This window comes from Sinocyclocheilus grahami, unplaced genomic scaffold, assembly GCF_001515645.1.
Source record: "Sinocyclocheilus grahami isolate Dianchi unplaced genomic scaffold, SAMN03320097.WGS_v1.1 scaffold501.1, whole genome shotgun sequence".
Classification (NCBI taxonomy): domain Eukaryota; kingdom Metazoa; phylum Chordata; class Actinopteri; order Cypriniformes; family Cyprinidae; genus Sinocyclocheilus; species Sinocyclocheilus grahami.
The window spans coordinates 84,632-102,725 of record NW_015505680.1 but is presented as its reverse complement, the minus strand read 5'-3'; the positions used below and the strand labels follow the sequence as shown (position 1 = coordinate 102,725).

Below are 18,094 nucleotides of genomic sequence, written 5' to 3'. Positions count from 1 at the left end.
GCGCTCCGCCGCCGCCTTTCAAAGGGGTTTTTCTCACAGTAGTGGGCCCAGAGCAGGCTCTGGTATTAGAACAAGAAGTCAATACTCTCTTGAGGAAGGAGGCCATCGAGGTGGTCCCTCCTCTCGACAGGGAGTCCGGGTTCTACAGCCGGTACTTCATCGTGCCGAAGAAGGATGGAGGGTTGCGTCCAATTTTAGATCTGCGGCTATTGAACCGCTCAGTCATGCGTCTGAAGTTCAAAATGCTCACTGTCGGACAGGTCGTGTCTCAGATCCGGTCCGAGGACTGGTTCGTCACGATAGATCTAAAAGATGCGTATTTTCATGTCTCCATCCTTCCCAGTCACAGGAAGTTCCTGAGGTTTGCTTTCAGGGGCAAAGCTTACCAATATCGGGTCCTTCCCTTCGGCCTAGCACTCTCACCTCGTACTTTCACAAAATTTGTGGATGCTTAGGTAGGCGTGGTTAACTTTCCGCATACTCAATTACATCGACGATTGGTTGATTTTAGCTCAATCAGAGCAGACGGCGGTTCGGCATCTTTTATATCAACCACCAGGGAGGTCTATGTTCGCGCCCCTTATACATGCTGGCGCATCAGATCCTTGTGTGGTCCCAGGGCAAGCTCCTCTCGCTGAGGGCAGTTCATATTCCTGGGCGTCTCAATATGGGAGCAGACATCCTGTCGAGGCAGGAGCCGAGGCCCGGGGAATGGATGCTTCTCCCCGAGGTGGTGAAGCAGATATGGAGAGTTTTTGGCCAGGCTCAGGTGGACTTGTTTGTGACTCGGGCGACATCGCAATGTCCCCTCTGGTTCTCTCTGACTCATCCAGCGCCACTGGGGCTGGATGCGATGGTACAGACTTGGCCGAAGGACTTGCGTCGGGACGGGGTCCGTCTATTGCTAGTAGCCCCGTTCTGGCCGGGCCGATTATGGTTATCGGACCTGATTTCTCTCCTCGACGGCACTCCATGAGAGATTCCCGTCAGGAGAGATCTCCTCTCACAGGCAGAGGGTATGATCTTTCACCCCCGCCCAGAGTTGTGGAAGCTGTGAGTGTGGCCCCTGAGGGGGCACAACTCATAGCATCTGGTCTCTCAACCGAGGTTGTTGAGACCATCCTCCAATCTAGAGCTCCCTCAACGAGGAAACTGTACGCCCTGAAGTGGAGGCTCTTCACTTTATGGTGCGGAGACCGCCTGCTTGACCCAGTTAACTGCCCGATTGGTACAGTCTGCTTCCAAGCAGACCCTCAGCCGGTGGATAGTTAATGCCATTACTGTTACCTATGAGTCCTCTGATCTCCCCTCACCATTGGGGATCAAGGCTCACTCGACAAGAAGTGTGGCGGCCTCCAAGGCCTTTCTGGCAGGAGTTCCTATGCAGGACATCTGCAACGCCCCTCATGTTCGTCAGGTTCTATGACCTAGATTTGCGAGCCACTCCAGGCCCCTCTGTTCTCTTGCCATAGCTGTGCCCTTCCACACTAGGCAGGGATTTGTGAGTCTGGCGACGTGGACATCTCGTTCCCCTAGCGTTTTCCGACGCAGCTCGAGTTCCCAAAGGGGAACGTCCCAGGTTACGTATGTAACCATGGTTCCCCCGAGGGAACGAGATGCTGCGTCGCAAGGCAAAACAATAGGATATATTTTCAACATTTCAACATTCAATAGGTTTTCTACTGCTCTAATTGACAACGCTGCTTGTTTTTCAACTTTTTTTATTAACAGAAAGTGGGAGCATTGATAAATTTAATTAGTGATTCATTTTGTGAATCATTAATTCATTTAATTTCTCAATAAGAAATTAATTAAATATTCCTGTTTTATATAAATGTTTATATAAATTTTCAACTTTCTATTCATCAATAAAAAAAATATGTATCATGCTTTCCACAAAAATATTAAGCAAAGTTACTGTTCTTGAGCAACAAATCAGCATATTAGAATTATTTCTGAAGGATCATATGACACTGAAGACTGGAGTAATGATGCTAAAAATTCAGCTTGGCATCACAGCAATAAATTACATTTACAATATATTCAAATAGAAAACAGTTACTTCAGATTGCATTAATATTTCACAATATTACAGTTTTTGCATGTTGACCCCAAACCTTTGAATGGTAGTGTAATTACAAATATAAAGGCTTGCTCCTCCTGTGACTTAAAATACTTTGTGATGATGACATATCTAGAAAGTGAATATAGTCAGTAGCCATGTGGATTTTTACGGTGCGTTCTGGTTATTTCTGGGCAAGAAAAAAAATGCAGTTCTGGAGCTATTTTGATAGTAAATTGTACTAGAAATGGCTTAATCCCTGGGCAGTGCACTTACTACTGAACTAAGGAACAGATTGAGACCCACCCTGTGAAATTCTAACCTTGTCTCTGAATAGACATCAAGGAAATAACAAAGTGCTGTGAAAGTGCAGTATATGGCCCCTTTAAATCTCATCTATGTTCTTATTTGTTGGATTAATAACCTAAAGGAATGTCCCATTAGTCACTGTTAATTGAGGCCGTTTTTTCTTCTCAGGTCCATCCTTCAGACGCTGGGTGTCGTCTTGCTCCCAGAAGGCAGTGAGTCAGAGCGAGATGGACAGCCTCTATTCTCCAGTCATGACCCCCGTAAGCCCCCACAAAGGCTGAGTGTGCTGTTCTGCTTGAATTGCCAAGATTCAACACATGATAAGACAAGTGAAACAGACTGTCACTTCAGGCACTGAGCTGCCGGACTGTACTTAAGACGCTTGCACAGACACACTGCTTTTGAATCCCATCGATACATTTTAGTCTCAAGATGGACAGTCACCTACATTTTCAGGGCAGGTGAGGCTGCATTAGTAACCTGCCCTTGATGGGCGCAGCGGTTCCCATGACGATGGGGCACCTGCGGAGTGCAGATGTTTCATTGGGAGGTTGCATGAGTCGCTGAACCCATTACTCTGCCTCACTGATGCCTGGAGGTGAATAATAAATCTCCTCGGCCTCCAGATTTACTGTCAGAATCGTACTGTTATCTGAATTTCTTGAAGGGAATGTCTTATTAGCCGTTTATAAGAAATATTTACAAGATTTTGGACGTTGTGATTGTAAGAGCAGTTTTAAACTGGATTTGGCATAATCTGCATTAGGATCTTGATTGCAAGAAGAGCTGATATTAGTATTAATATGAAGGGCTTTGATTAGATATGTACAAATGTACGACTCCTGACCGGCATAAATGAACAGAGGAAATAATCTGTCATGCCTGGAATAGCATATGAGTTTATCTGGCTTCTCAAGATGGATTTGGAAGTGATCTGACTCTGTGTGTGTGTGTGTGTGTGTGTGTGTGTGTGTGTGTGTGTGTGTGTGTGTGTGTGTGAGAGAGAGAGAGAGTTAAAGGGTTTACAATATTGTCATTTACACACCCTTATATAATTCAAAACTCATATGACATACTTTCTTGCATGAATCACAAAAGGAGAAATTTTGTAGAACGTCGCTGCTGTTCTTTCTCATATTTAAATGAGAAAAGGTGTAAAGGGAAAATTCTATCACTCACCCTCATGACGTTCCAAACCCATAAGACTTCCTTTTATCTTCAAAACACAAATGAAAAATTTTAATGAGACCTGACAGATTTCCGTCTCTCCATTGAAAGTCAAAATGCTTTAAAAAGTTCATAAAGTAATTGTAAAAGTAATCCATATGATTTGAGCAGTTTAATCCAAGTCTTATGAAAAGTTACGATGATTATATGATGAACGGATTTAACTTTTATACACATATAAACATTGATTAATACACATGCATAGAGCACATCAAATATGGAAATCAGAAGCTCAGCTGTACTTCCAATCTCATTGGTTCTTGTGTGTTAAGCACATTTGTTCATCAAATTTAGGTGGAATGGACAGAAATCTCTCAGGTTTCATAAAAAAAATGTATTTGTGTTTCAAAGATGAACATAACTCTTAAGGATTTGGAACAACGTGAGAATGAGTAAATGTTATATATTATTACAGAGACAACAGACAAAACTATTTAGTGAAAATTAATAACAGCCAGATGAACACGAGTGTGACCAAAGATTGACCATGGAGTCTTTCACATATCGAAGGGTGAGAACCAGAAGGGCGTAAGTGACATTTTTGGTGAAATGGAGATATACGTATATATAAAATGAAAACTCTTGATGAGCTCTTTCTACTGCCAAAAGGACACAAGTGAATTCTTAATAATTTTGGAGTTATTCATTAGAAACCAAAAGACTTAACTCTGAACGTACTAAGCCTGTTGGTTTTTGTTTTGGCCCTCCTGTAAAGTTGGTGAAATGTCACTTACGCCCTTCTGGTTCTCACCCCTCGATATGGAAATAAAGTCTAAAGAAATCTCTCAAATGTGAGGTTTTCTAAAAATTCAAACAATCATATCATTACAGTAATGCTCCCTCACACCTGTATGGTGTTTCACTTAATACAAATTCTAAGCACACAATGACTAAAATCCTTTTCATTAATTGAAATGAAGCACATTTTTTTATGAAAAAAAAAACTATTAATGACAAGCACATAGCAAAATTAAACTAAAAAACTAAAATTAAAATAAAAATATAAAAATAATTCCTAATGAATACTTTAATAGCATTTAAATAATAGTAAAATAACTAACACTGGTTTGAATATGTACAAGCATGATTAAGATTTGAGAGCTTTTATAATTTAATAACTTTTGATGCTTTTTTTAATGACTTAAAGTTCAGTCTGTTCCTCACATACATATCACTACTCGGAATATAGCACATGAGTCACATGAACCATTTCTGTGGTGCATTCTTGTCCTTTTTGGACAAGCTTGACAGCCCCTGGTCACTGCATTAAATGCTGACATTCTCCTGAAATTTTCCCTGTGTGCTTCACGGAAAAAAGTTAGTGAACCGTATGGGCTAAGAAGGTAAATGATGACAGAATCATCATAATTATTTGTCCAAGCGTGAGAAAAGTGCCATTTGATTCTATAGAAGTATCAGCTTGCCACTTTTTCTCTTGCTACAGCACTTTTTATCTGTCTCTCCTCTCGCACACATACGCTTGCCTCAAACATACAGGCTTTCAATTAGATTTTTATTGGACTGATTTTGCCGACATTGCGGTAAATTTTTTTCTTCTGCTTCATATCGCTTCCTCTTCATAAAACTGTCCAGCCTCACTATTTTCGCACAAACATTTTTATCTCTCATTTCTCCTCTTTTGTTCCACTCCACAGTTCACTGGCGAGCTGTTACGAGAGGGTGCCTCTCTAAGCATGGGCATCTGTGCGTCCAGAGGTCACGGCGGGCAGTGGCTGGCGCGTGCACATCAGGCCATCAGTGATGGTCTAGTGCCTGATGTTAGCATCGTGCCAGTGGGCATTTCCTACGATTGCCTGCCACGCTACTTTACACGTCCACAGGTGATGACCTTAGTATTAACAACACTCACCCTATTCCATAATGGCCTCTATCAGACAATCAGCATCAGAGCACAGGGCTATTAAACAAACCAGTAAAGAAATTACAAACACACGTAGATTCACATTTACCTGACTGAGGCAAACATGATAATGGTGCTCATCAATCAGACTATTTTCTGTCTGGCAAACAATGAAACAAAAAACCCCGCCTCATCACAGCTGCAACAAACCCTGTATAAAGTCATTAGTTTTAGTTATAAATAATTTTTACTAAGGTCCTATTAACCACCAAGAATACCCTAGCAACCACTTAGCAATGCCCTAGCAACCACACAGAACACTCTAGTGGCCATCCACAACATGGTAGCAACCTCTTAGCATTGACTTAGCAACCGAAGAATACCATGACAACCACCCAAAACAACCTATCGACCACCCAGAACTCATTAGCAACAATGTAGCATTATCCTAGCAACCACTCAGAACACTGTAGTGACCACCTAGCATTATCCTAGCAACTGCCCAGAACACCCTAGTGACCACCTAGCAACGTCCTAGCAAACAACACAGACAACATTATCCTAGCAACTATGCAGAACACCATAGTGACCACCCAGAACCTTTTAGCAACCACCCAAAACACCCTAGTGACCTCCTTGCAATGTTTTAGCAAATACCCAGCATTATCCTTGCAACCACACAGAACACCCAGCAACAACCTAGCATTGTCTTAGCAGCCACCTAAAACACCCAGCAACCACCCAGAACACCTTAGTAACCACCTAGCAATGTCCTAAAAAAACATTATCCTGGCAACCTCACAGAACACCCAGCAACAACCTAGCATTGTCTTAGCAACCACCCAGAACACCCTAGCAACAGCATAGCGACACCCTGGCAGCCACCCAAAACTGTCTTTTGAGTCGGGTCAGGGGCATCGTGTGGGGCATCCAGCCATGTCTAAATCATTAAGAAACCCCATAACAACAGCCCAAAACACCCTAGCAACTGTACAGAAGTGCACTATTGAGCACTCAGAAGTCTTGCACAGGAATTGCAGTTGTGTAGTTTTGTATTTGTAATTCCTGTGGTGAGCTGATTCATTACATAGTAATAAGCTGCAATATTTCGATAATTATAATCAGATGGTGTGTTTTTTCATATTGATTTGATGATTTTGAATATGCAGCTTGTGAGTTGTGTTTTCTAACTGAGCAATGGTACAGACGCAGCTAGAATGTGTCGACTCACATTTAGAGAAAAAGAGAGGGATAAAGAGAAATCCATATTATTGCGTGCATCCATCTCAAATAGACGGCAGTTATTATAGTGATTACAGCCACTAATTTCTCCTCTAATGGCTCTTCACCATTAGAGTGCTGTGAAGATCGGAATAGTTTTCTCGAATTAGATCCAAGTCATTTCATCAGACTGTGTGAGTGGCAGCGTTTGAGCGTGTATTTTTTCATTTGTTTGTGTGGTCTCGAGGCCGGCGTGATGTCTGCTCTGCGGTTTGCCGTCTCCCTGCTGAAGGGTGGTCACAGAGGAAGTGTTAGGATCCATTTTGCACAGGCTTTCTCTCTGAAGGTATGACTCACACACGAGCAATTACACACATGAGCTCATCCATACACACTCTTGACAAATAAAAAATAATAATTTCATACAAATGCAGAACCTTAACGCAGTGGTTTTCTGCTGGTGGGTGGCCAGACTGTTCTGATAGGGTCACAGAAAGTGAGGGGAAATAATAAATGCAAATAATAAAATGCATCTAGCCATATAATTCTGCATATTAAGTATAGGGAAGCAAATTGGCTATTAAACATAAAAAGGAGGAGAGTAATTAGTAAATTTGCATATTCATCCAGTGATTGGTAATAAGGCTAACATTAGGGTTTTTGGCAGTACCACAATTTTAGTAGTTGATATCAATACCTAAAATTTATCTTGCCCTATATCACAGCAAAATATGGTATAGAATTAAAAATATGCTAATAAGCTATTGAAAATCTCCTTTAAAAATCAGTATCATTAATTACAAATTAAAATACTTAGGCCACTGTTCCAATGTTTGGGGTTGATATTATTATTTTTTATTATTTTTTATTTTTGAAAGAAATTTTATTTTTATCTTTTTAATAAAATTTTAATGCAAATTATACAAAAGATACAAAATAAAGGCTGTTCCTTTGAACTTTGTTCATCAAAAATCCTGAATAAATGGATCACAGTTTCCACAAAAATATAAATTATAACCTATAATAAAAATATAATAATAGGAAATGTTTCTTGAGCAGCAAATCAGCATATTAACATGATTTCCGAAGGACCGTGTGACACTGAAGACTGGAGTAATGATGCTGAAAATTCAGCTTTGACATCACTGGAGAAACAAATAGACAACAGTTATTTTAAATTGTAATGATATTTCACAATATTACTGTTTTTACTGCATTTTTAATCAAATAAATTCAGCCTTGGTGTGCATAAGAGACTTCTTTCAAAAGCATTTAAAAATTCTCACCAACCCTAAACGTTTGAACGGGAGTGCAAGTAAACTCAAGTAGTTGGTTAAAAAATGAACAGTCTGTGATAAAATAAAGAATCAGGAAAAAAATTACAAGCAATGGAACCAATAAAATAGGACAAAGATGAAAATAATGTGCAAAATAAATATACTGAAATTACAGGCATAGTCATTCACCGTTTTTATTTTATTTAATTTTTTTTTAATTGAGGGTTTATTAAAGTTACTAAAGTGAGACTAAACTTGTTTTATCGCTAATACTATAGTTTGATTGATATTGAATAACTATGTGAATGACCGCTATTAGACTTCATTTACACTGTAAGACCTAAGGCACAGATGCTCTATTTTGAGCATTTTTCATATTTAATTTTTTTTTAATTGAGGGTTTATTAAAGTTACTAAAGTGAGACTAAACTTGTTTTATCGCTAATACTATAGTTTGATTGATATTGAATAACTATGTGAATGACCGCTATTAGACTTCATTTACACTGTAAGACCTAAGGCACAGATGCTCTATTTTGAGCATTTTTCACAGTATGAATACACATATAAGTGGCCACAGATCAGACAGCATCAAATTGACATGGTATATGGTACACTTTGGTGTCCTGTTACTAAAGCATTAGAGGCACAAATCTCATGTTTTTGTTGTGAAAACTACTTTTGTTGTAACTATGCAGTTTGTGGTGGTGATAAACTTCATGTGCAAGTTTAAGGAAATTTTGTTTATTTTCGTGTAGTAAATATATCTAGTACTGCCATTTGACATCTAAAATCTGGGACTTGAATCAAAACCAGTTGAGAACCACCACCTTAAAGTCATAGTTCACCTAAAAATGAAAATTACCCCGTGATTTACTCACCCTCAAGCCATCCTAGGTGTATATGAGTTTCTTCTTTCAGACGTATACAGGTTATAAAGACCGCGAGGAAAGGAAGCGAAGCGATGCGTTTATGTAAGAAAAATATCCATATTTAAACCTTTATAAAACGCTAACTGTTGTATGTGCTTACGAGAGAGTGGCGTTCCAGCGGATGCTGTAGGATGTAGTTAATGATGGATGGATGCACTTTTTTGGGTTTCAAAATCTCGACTACCATTAACTGCCCATTATAAAGCTTGGAAAAACCAGGAGATTTTTTAATAATAACTCAGATTTTATTAGTCTGAAAGAAGACAGTCATATACACCTGGAATGGCTTGAGGGTGAGTAAATCATGGAATGGCTTGAGGGTGAGTAAATCATGGGGTAATTTTCCTTTTTGGGTGAACTATCCCTTTAATGCAACATCTCAATTTTTGAAATGTATGTATGGGCACTGTGGAAAAGTTTTTACACTCTCATTCTCTCTCCTTCTCTCTCTCTCAGGAGATGTGCAAGAGTGGAAAGTGTCGTGTGGATGGAGGGCGCCCCCTACAGGACCTGCTGTTGACCGCCATACTGCAGGACAGGTCTCTTCAGTCCCTCTGTTCCTAGATCCTATTTGCAGCATTCAACTCTTCATCCATCTCTTCCTATTTGCCCCCGCAACATCTGTTGGCCCATATGGTCAAAGATGAAAGAGCTCATGCGTTTCACTTCAAACCATTCATTCGTCCTGCATCCTTCATTGTAGATTTTCTTGTCAGTCATGAAGGTCCGTGGAGTTCTGGACCTCCAGTTCAGTTCTTCTTCACCTGTTATTTATCTGACGTGCACAACTGGTAAGACAGAAAAAATAAGAAAAATAACAGGAAGCATAAACAGTGACAGAAGGATGCTGGGTTGAGAATGATGGACGATTCCTTTCAGTCCACTTCTGGCTTGAGGGTGAGTAAATCATGGGGTAATTTTCCTTTTTGGGTGAACTATCCCTTTAATGCAACATCTCAATTTTTGAAATGTATGTATGGGCACTGTGGGAAAGTTTTTACACTCTCATTCTCTCTCCTTCTCTCTCTCTCAGGAGATGTGCAAGAGTGGAAAGTGTCGTGTGGATGGAGGGCGCCCCCTACAGGACCTGCTGTTGACCGCCATACTGCAGGACAGGTCTCTTCAGTCCCTCTGTTCCTAGATCCTATTTGCAGCATTCAACTCTTCATCCATCTCTTCCTATTTGCCCCCGCAACATCTGTTGGCCCATATGGTCAAAGATGAAAGAGCTCATGCGTTTCACTTCAAACCATTCATTCGTCCTGCATCCTTCATTGTAGATTTTCTTGTCAGTCATGAAGGTCCGTGGAGTTCTGGACCTCCAGTTCAGTTCTTCTTCACCTGTTATTTATCTGACGTGCACAACTGGTAAGACAGAAAAAATAAGAAAAATAACAGGAAGCATAAACAGTGACAGAAGGATGCTGGGTTGAGAATGATGGACGATTCCTTTCAGTCCACTTCAGCCAGTTCAACATATAGCTTTCTTTGAACTTCCTGTCTAACTTAGACTCAAGTCTTCTGAATCAGACCTCCAGAGCCACATGCTTAAAACGTTTCTGCAGTGCACTCATTTTAAGCAACTCAGGTTCTCGGGAGATGTCAGTTATTCCAACTCCAGCTCGTAATGAGCTGGAATATCTTGGAAAATCTACAAAGAGCTTTTCATCTGCTGGTCAGTCTCTTCCGAGAGCCTCAGGGGTTGTTATATGTTTTAAAGCGGCAAATCCACAGCGGGAGGCCTTATCATGAAGACTCAGCCCTGCGGGCTCGGCATTTGCATTTTGACAGCTGGTAATAATGTATTGTTGTAAAGTCTTTTGTTGAACACGTTAGGGAGCGAGAACAATGAAGAGTCAAGCTACACAGTAACAGGAGGTTTGCGGAGAACTGTTATGTAAATTTAATGCTGAGATCAAGGCAGTGAGGCTGTTTCAGAGAATGAAACCACTACATGTATATATATATATATTAGACAAAGTATGTTGTAAGAAAATGAAATGTGATTTATTTCATCAGGATGGACTCCATCTTCAGCCAGAAGGATGTTTCCTGGCTCCTCTCTCCCGCTGTAATGCCTGAACTGTCTCCTGCTGGCAGACTTATCGCACTGACTCTTCATTTGATGTACTGTGAGTCTGTTCAACACACACAAGCTCTCAAAGATCAGACTCTTGCACTTTAATATTCGTTACTCTATGTTTGAGGCTAAGCTTTGTGTGTGTGTGTGTGTGTGTGTGTGTGTGTCTGTGTGACAAATATGGCCGTCATGTCTACCAGTCTGGTGTCCTGTTTGACACCATGGGTATTTCAAAAACTCCTCTATTACTATTTATTACTTTTACTATTACACATATACACTATACTACTAAGAAAATTAGACAAAGTATGTTGTAAGAAAATGAAATGTGATTTATTTCATCAGGATGGACTCCATCTTCAGCCAGAAGGATGTTTCCTGGCTCCTCTCTCCCGCTGTAATGCCTGAACAGACTTATCGCACTGACTCTTCATTTGATGTACTGTGAGTCTGTTCAACACACACAAGCTCTCAAAGATCAGACTCTTGCACTTTAATATTCGTTACTCTATGTTTGAGGCTAAGCTTTGTGTGTGTGTGTGTGTGTGTGTGTGTGTGTCTGTGTGACAAATATGGCCGTCATGTCTACCAGTCTGGTGTCCTGTTTGACACCATGGGTATTTCAAAAACTCCTCTATTACTATTTATTACTTTTACTATTACACATATACACTATACTACTAAGAAAGTATATTTTTGACTTTTGACTGCCTTTTTTCTTTTATACAACAGATGCTAGATTTTGAATTAAAAAGTATGTTTTTAAAAGATTGTTTATTAAGCCAATTAAGTGGTATCCGTGAAAACTAATGTTAATAGTTGGCCTCTATTGGTGCTCTGCAGTGATATATACCTTAAACGGGTCATATGATGCGATTTCAATTTTTCCTTTCTCTTTGGAGTGTTACAAGCTCTTGGTGCATAAAGAAAATCTGTAAAGCCTTATCATGAAGACTCAGCCCTGCGGGCTCGGCATTTGCATTTTGACAGCTGGTAATAATGTATTGTTGTAAAGTCTTTTGTTGAACACGTTAGGGAGCGAGAACAATGAAGAGTCAAGCTACACAGTAACAGGAGGTTTGCGGAGAACTGTTATGTAAATTTAATGCTGAGATCAAGGCAGTGAGGCTGTTTCAGAGAATGAAACCACTACATGTATATATATATATATATTAGACAAAGTATGTTGTAAGAAAATGAAATGTGATTTATTTCATCAGGATGGACTCCATCTTCAGCCAGAAGGATGTTTCCTGGCTCCTCTCTCCCGCTGTAATGCCTGAACTGTCTCCTGCTGGCAGACTTATCGCACTGACTCTTCATTTGATGTACTGTGAGTCTGTTCAACACACACAAGCTCTCAAAGATCAGACTCTTGCACTTTAATATTCGTTACTCTATGTTTGAGGCTAAGCTTTGTGTGTGTGTGTGTGTGTGTGTGTGTGTGTCTGTGTGACAAATATGGCCGTCATGTCTACCAGTCTGGTGTCCTGTTTGACACCATGGGTATTTCAAAAACTCCTCTATTACTATTTATTACTTTTACTATTACACATATACACTATACTACTAAGAAAGTATATTTTTGACTTTTGACTGCCTTTTTTCTTTTATACAACAGATGCTAGATATTGAATTAAAAAGTATGTTTTTAAAAGATTGTTTATTAAGCCAATTAAGTGGTATCCGTGAAAACTAATGTTAATAGTTGGCCTCTATTGGTGCTCTGCAGTGATATATACCTTAAACGGGTCATATGATGCGATTTCAATTTTTCCTTTCTCTTTGGAGTGTTACAAGCTCTTGGTGCATAAAGAAAATCTGTAAAGTTGCAAAGACTAAAGTCTCGAATCCAAAGATATATTCTTTATAAAAGTTAAGAGTCAGCCACACCTAACTAAAATGGCTCGTTCTAACACGCCCCCACATATCTACATCACTTTGTGGGAAGATTTGCATAACGCCGCCCAAATGTTCACACAAAGAAAGAAGGCGTAACTTTTATTCTCGCTGTAGTATTGTTGCCGCCGCCGCCATGTCGTGAAGGCGCTGTGTGTTTCGTTGTGAAAGCGAAACTACTACGATATCGCTTCGTCATGCCTGGAGCTGATCTGTGCTGGTCGCTGAGGAAATACTACAACTGCGCTGTCGATCGCCGGATCGGCTTTCACCGTGGACGAAGAGGAGTCCAACCCGGGGTCGTCACATCTGGTTGCCGCAGGCATCACAATATGGTAAGGGACATAACATTTCCGTCACACGCTTGAGGAAATCGGCCAATCACAACGCACTGGATAGCTGGCCAATCACAGCACACCTTGCTTTTCAGACCGATGAGCTTTGTAAAAATTGAAGCGTTTCAGAAAGGCGGGGCATAGAGGAGAAACAATAATGTACAGTATGTGGAAAATAATGTGTTTTTTTAACCTTAAACCGCATAAACACATTTCATTACACCAAATACACCAAATAATGTTATTTTTAGCAACGTCATATGACCCCTTTAATGTACTGTAGTTAGTAAACAGGTGTTTCACATAATAATAATATACACCTCATTGATATTTATTGTTAATATTTCATATGTGATAGTCATATTATACTAATAGTATGAATAAGTAATAATAATAATAATAATAATTAACAACAAGGCCCAGGCTAAGCAGTTCAGCTGCTATTTATTTAACACACTGGGGTTTGTGAGGGAACTGCAGGGAGTTTGTGAGTTAATGAAAGCTAATATTTACATGATTAAAATGTAAAAGAAAAATAAGTAAATAGTTTCATAATGAAATCAAATCCAAATACAGCACTTACTAAAAAATGAAACGTTTGTTTACCTTCTTTATGTGACTTTTAATCAACATTAGAGAATCATGAACATGCCGAAGTGTTGTCAAATTATTGAAAAAATAATTAAAAGGGTATTTCAAGTAAATATTTTAGGTCAACGTGACTTTGGCTGACAAAAAAGTTTGGGAATCCCTGATTTAACAGATATGATAATTATCACAACACAGATCTGTGTTTGCCATATTTATGTGCTCTATGAATTAAACAAAGTTACATTACAGTGTCTACACTGTATGTCAATAAAAGCCTAAATTAAATCTGTTCATCATATAAAGTGAATTATGCCTCTTTAGAATAAAGCTTGATTCATACAAATTACATTTATGATTTCTTATTGTGCTTTTTGAAGCTTGAAAATGTTAAGTATACTTTTAATGGACAAAAATTATATTAAAAATGGTATTTAAAAATGTCTTCATTTGTATTCCAAAGATGAATGAATGTAACATGTAAGTAAATGACTTTCGTTCATATTTGCAACACAAGATATTTTTAACATGATTTTTAATATTTTTAATTGCATGTGTGTATATATATATATATATATACACTGTATTGACTGGTACGTTCAAATAGAAATAATTTATTACCTGCCAATACAAACTCTAGCAACCAATTGACATCCATGCCTGGATCTCTTTTATAATAGTACATTAATTGGTTTATTAATCATCCACTGGTTGTAGATGATTCATACAAGCATCAAATTGCTTTAATGATGTTGCTAATGATTGTAACAATCTTCTCCCTTTCTCAGGGTGTGCGTGTGTCCGTGCTGTGCAGGGACATCTGTTGGCTGTTGGAGGAGGTGTTGTTCAGAAACACAGACGTGGGTTACGGTGGCTCTCTGGTTGGGTTGGTGCTTCACGCGCTCTCTCTGCTCCACCCGTATCTGCTGCTGGCTGCTGCTCCGCCCACAGGAGAACCCATCATCGCACCAGACTCTCTGCTCATACTGAGCCAACACTGCGATTTGCTCACACACGTCTTCATACACGAGGCTGTAGGAGGTGGGCAGAGTGTGTTGTAGATCTGGGTGGAGGCAAGGAAACTTGCTGTTGGCAGGCGTCATACACCTATCTTTTTTTGAGGGGGCATCAGTGGGAGTCCTGGCTCATTTAGTATAACTTGGCGAGATAAGACATGATGACTAAAGAAAAGAAAACATTCATTAGGGCTTTCACGATATCAAATTATAAGTGGCCAAAAGAATTTATGATGACAATAAATTGTGATATCCATAGAAATCTTGAAAACATTAAAAAATATATATTATAATAAACACCATGCTGTACAAAAACATTTGATTTCGTCTTGACATTTATGTATAAGCTTTTCCGTGTATCCCTTTTAAGAGATTAAAATATTAGTCTTATTGATCTATTAAGAGATTGAAATATGAGCCTCTATTGTTTTTAAGAGATTAAAATATTAGTCCTGTTGTTCTATTAATAGATTAAAATATTAGTTGCTATTCTTCTATTAAGCGATTAAACTACTAGTCCTATTGTTCTATTAAGAGATTAAAATATTAGTAATGCTCTATTAAGATATTAAAATATTAGTAATGCTCTATTAAGATATTAAAATATTAGTAATGCTCTATTAAGATATTAGTCCTATTGATCTATTAATATATTAATATATATATATATATATATATATATAGCTGGGTGCTACTGTCCATTTTAAGGATTTCCTGGAAAGTCATGTTTTATTACTCCTATGAGTCTCACTTGTGGACTTTCTGTATGAGGGTGCCCTCCTGCGTTGAGTATGAATGAAACAGACATTACTCATGAGAGTTCAGAGCTGTGTGCTTTTCATTTTGAAATATCATCATTATCGCCAATTCTGGTAATTCGCGACACCCCTAATTAACACACTAACAGTATTGCATTTTTTTTATTTAATTTTTATCATCAATAACGGTATATCGCAACACCCTATAGTTCATTTTATTATTTGCGAGGCATGTTAGTTTATTGCTACATTTTTGGTTAGCAAGCAGATTTCCAGATTTAAATCTGATTCTTTTAGGTATATTTCAGTTATAAATTAATGTCCATTTCATATATATGTACTCCTGTTGAAAAGTTTGGGGTAAGTAAGATGTTTGAATATTTTTGAAAGACTTCTTTTATGCTCACCAAGACTGCATTTATTCAATCAAAAATACAGTAATATTGTGAAAAAAATAAACAGTTAAAAGTAATATTGTGAAAAATTATGACTAATTACAATTTTTTTATTTACTAATATTATATTATTGCTATTTTACTATATTTAAAAATGTAATTTGTAAAATGTAATTTATTCCTGTGATGGTAAAGCTGAATTTTCAGCATCATTACTCCAGTCTTCAGTGTCACATGATCCTTCAGAAATCATTCTAATATGCTGATTTGCTGCTCAAGAAACATTTACTATTATTTTCAATAGTACAATACAATACAATTTAATGCATCCTTGCAGATTATTAAGATTATTTCTTTCAAAAAATAATCTTAAAATAATTTTGGGTTTATAATAATCAATATTGAGATCATTCAAATGAAGATCACACAAAATGAGAAAATATATATATTTACCCAGTATTTTTTAATATTTTTTAATATTACTAGGCCAATTTTAATAACTTTAATAATAATATTTGTACAATACAATAAATTTAATGCATCCTTGCAGATTATTAAGATCATTTCTTTCAAAAAATAATCTTAAAATAATTTTGGGTTTATAAGAATCAATATTGAGATCATTCAAATGAAGATCACACAAAATGAGAAAATATATATATTTACCCAGTATTTTTTAATATTTTTTAATATTACTAGGCCAATTTTAATAACTTTAATAATAATATTTTATTGATTTTCAGTTTAAAGATCTGCAGAAGATTCAGATTGATTTGACTCACCAATTTTCATGAATCAATGATTGTTTTAGATGAACACTTTATTTACCAACAATAATTGTTCAACTATTTCTTTAACAAAGCAAGATACAAATAACATTTGAAAAAAAATAAAATAAAAAAACACTTTGCTCAATAATCTGAGGGGGCAAGTGCTCAGTTTGAATGTGTTGATGTTGATGTGTTTGGGTTGAGTCACGTTTGCACCGCAGCAGGGTTTATTGATAGTGCTAATCCTGAAGGCGTGTGTGTGTGTGTGTGTTTGTGTAAAGCGTGTGGTGAGGTTGTAGGCTGTGGAGACCCGGAGTTTGATGTTGTTCTGGGCCAGAGACAGAGAAAAGCCTTCAACTCACACATCTACTGCCACCCGGCTTCATACCGGTGAGTCTCACTCAAGCACACACAAGGGCATCTCACTATGACGTCTATAATCACACTGACGCTAGTAGTGAATCATACAGCCATCTTTCTCTTCAGTCAGTCAGAAAAAAAACTCATTTATTTTTCATACATTCTCCAAATATCTCTCTCACGCTTCAAATCGATCAGCCTCTCCCCATCTGTTCCCTTTATTATTCTCTCTTGGTGTCTCTTAAATCTAGTTTCCCATTCAAGGGTTCTTCAGCGGTGGGAATAGCATGTGTAATTATTGCCAGGACATTTTACACTTGCATCAGCAAATAAACACTTGTAAAGGCTGTGAAATGTCAACAAGAACAAAAACACTACACAACTAATTATCTCTCCTCCTGTCGATCTGCTCGTATCTGTCTGTCTGTCCATCCATCTGTTTGTCTGTCTCTCTCTCTCTCAGCCATGTCAAACTGCTCATGGCGTTGCTCTTGATGTGGTGGACAGCATGGTGCGATGCGGGGTTCTTGTTATGGAGGAGGTAAGACACCTGCATTAACAAACAAACACATTCATCCTCTGATCACAGTTAGTTTTCACACATGTAGCGTTTTCAAAATCCTCATCACTGGTCAGTCCACATGGGTTTTTTGATGGCTTTATGATTATTTTTATAATATATATTTTATAAGATTTTATCAGATATTTATATTTACATTTACTGACGAAACATTGACAGACAATGAATACTTTCTACCATTTTGACAGATAAAAATAAGATAACTTTTATCTTGTTTCTCTGCTTTATAAGTGTTAATTTCATTAAAAGAAACTATGAAAAGATACAACCTTTTCCATGACTAAGACAGAATGAAGACGAGATGACACTGACATCATTAAACATTAACTGTGACTATATTAAAGGGATAGTTCACCTGAAAATTTAAAAAATGACCCCCTGATTTACTCACCCTCAAGCCATTCTAGGTGTATATGACTTTCTT

The 18,094-nt window shown here is 38.0% G+C and overlaps 1 pseudogene; it reads left to right on the top strand.

Annotated features, from left to right (window-relative positions):
• Positions 1–18,094, top strand: part of LOC107554398 (glycerol-3-phosphate acyltransferase 2, mitochondrial-like) — a 40,376-nt pseudogene that overhangs the window by 16,654 nt on the left and 5,628 nt on the right.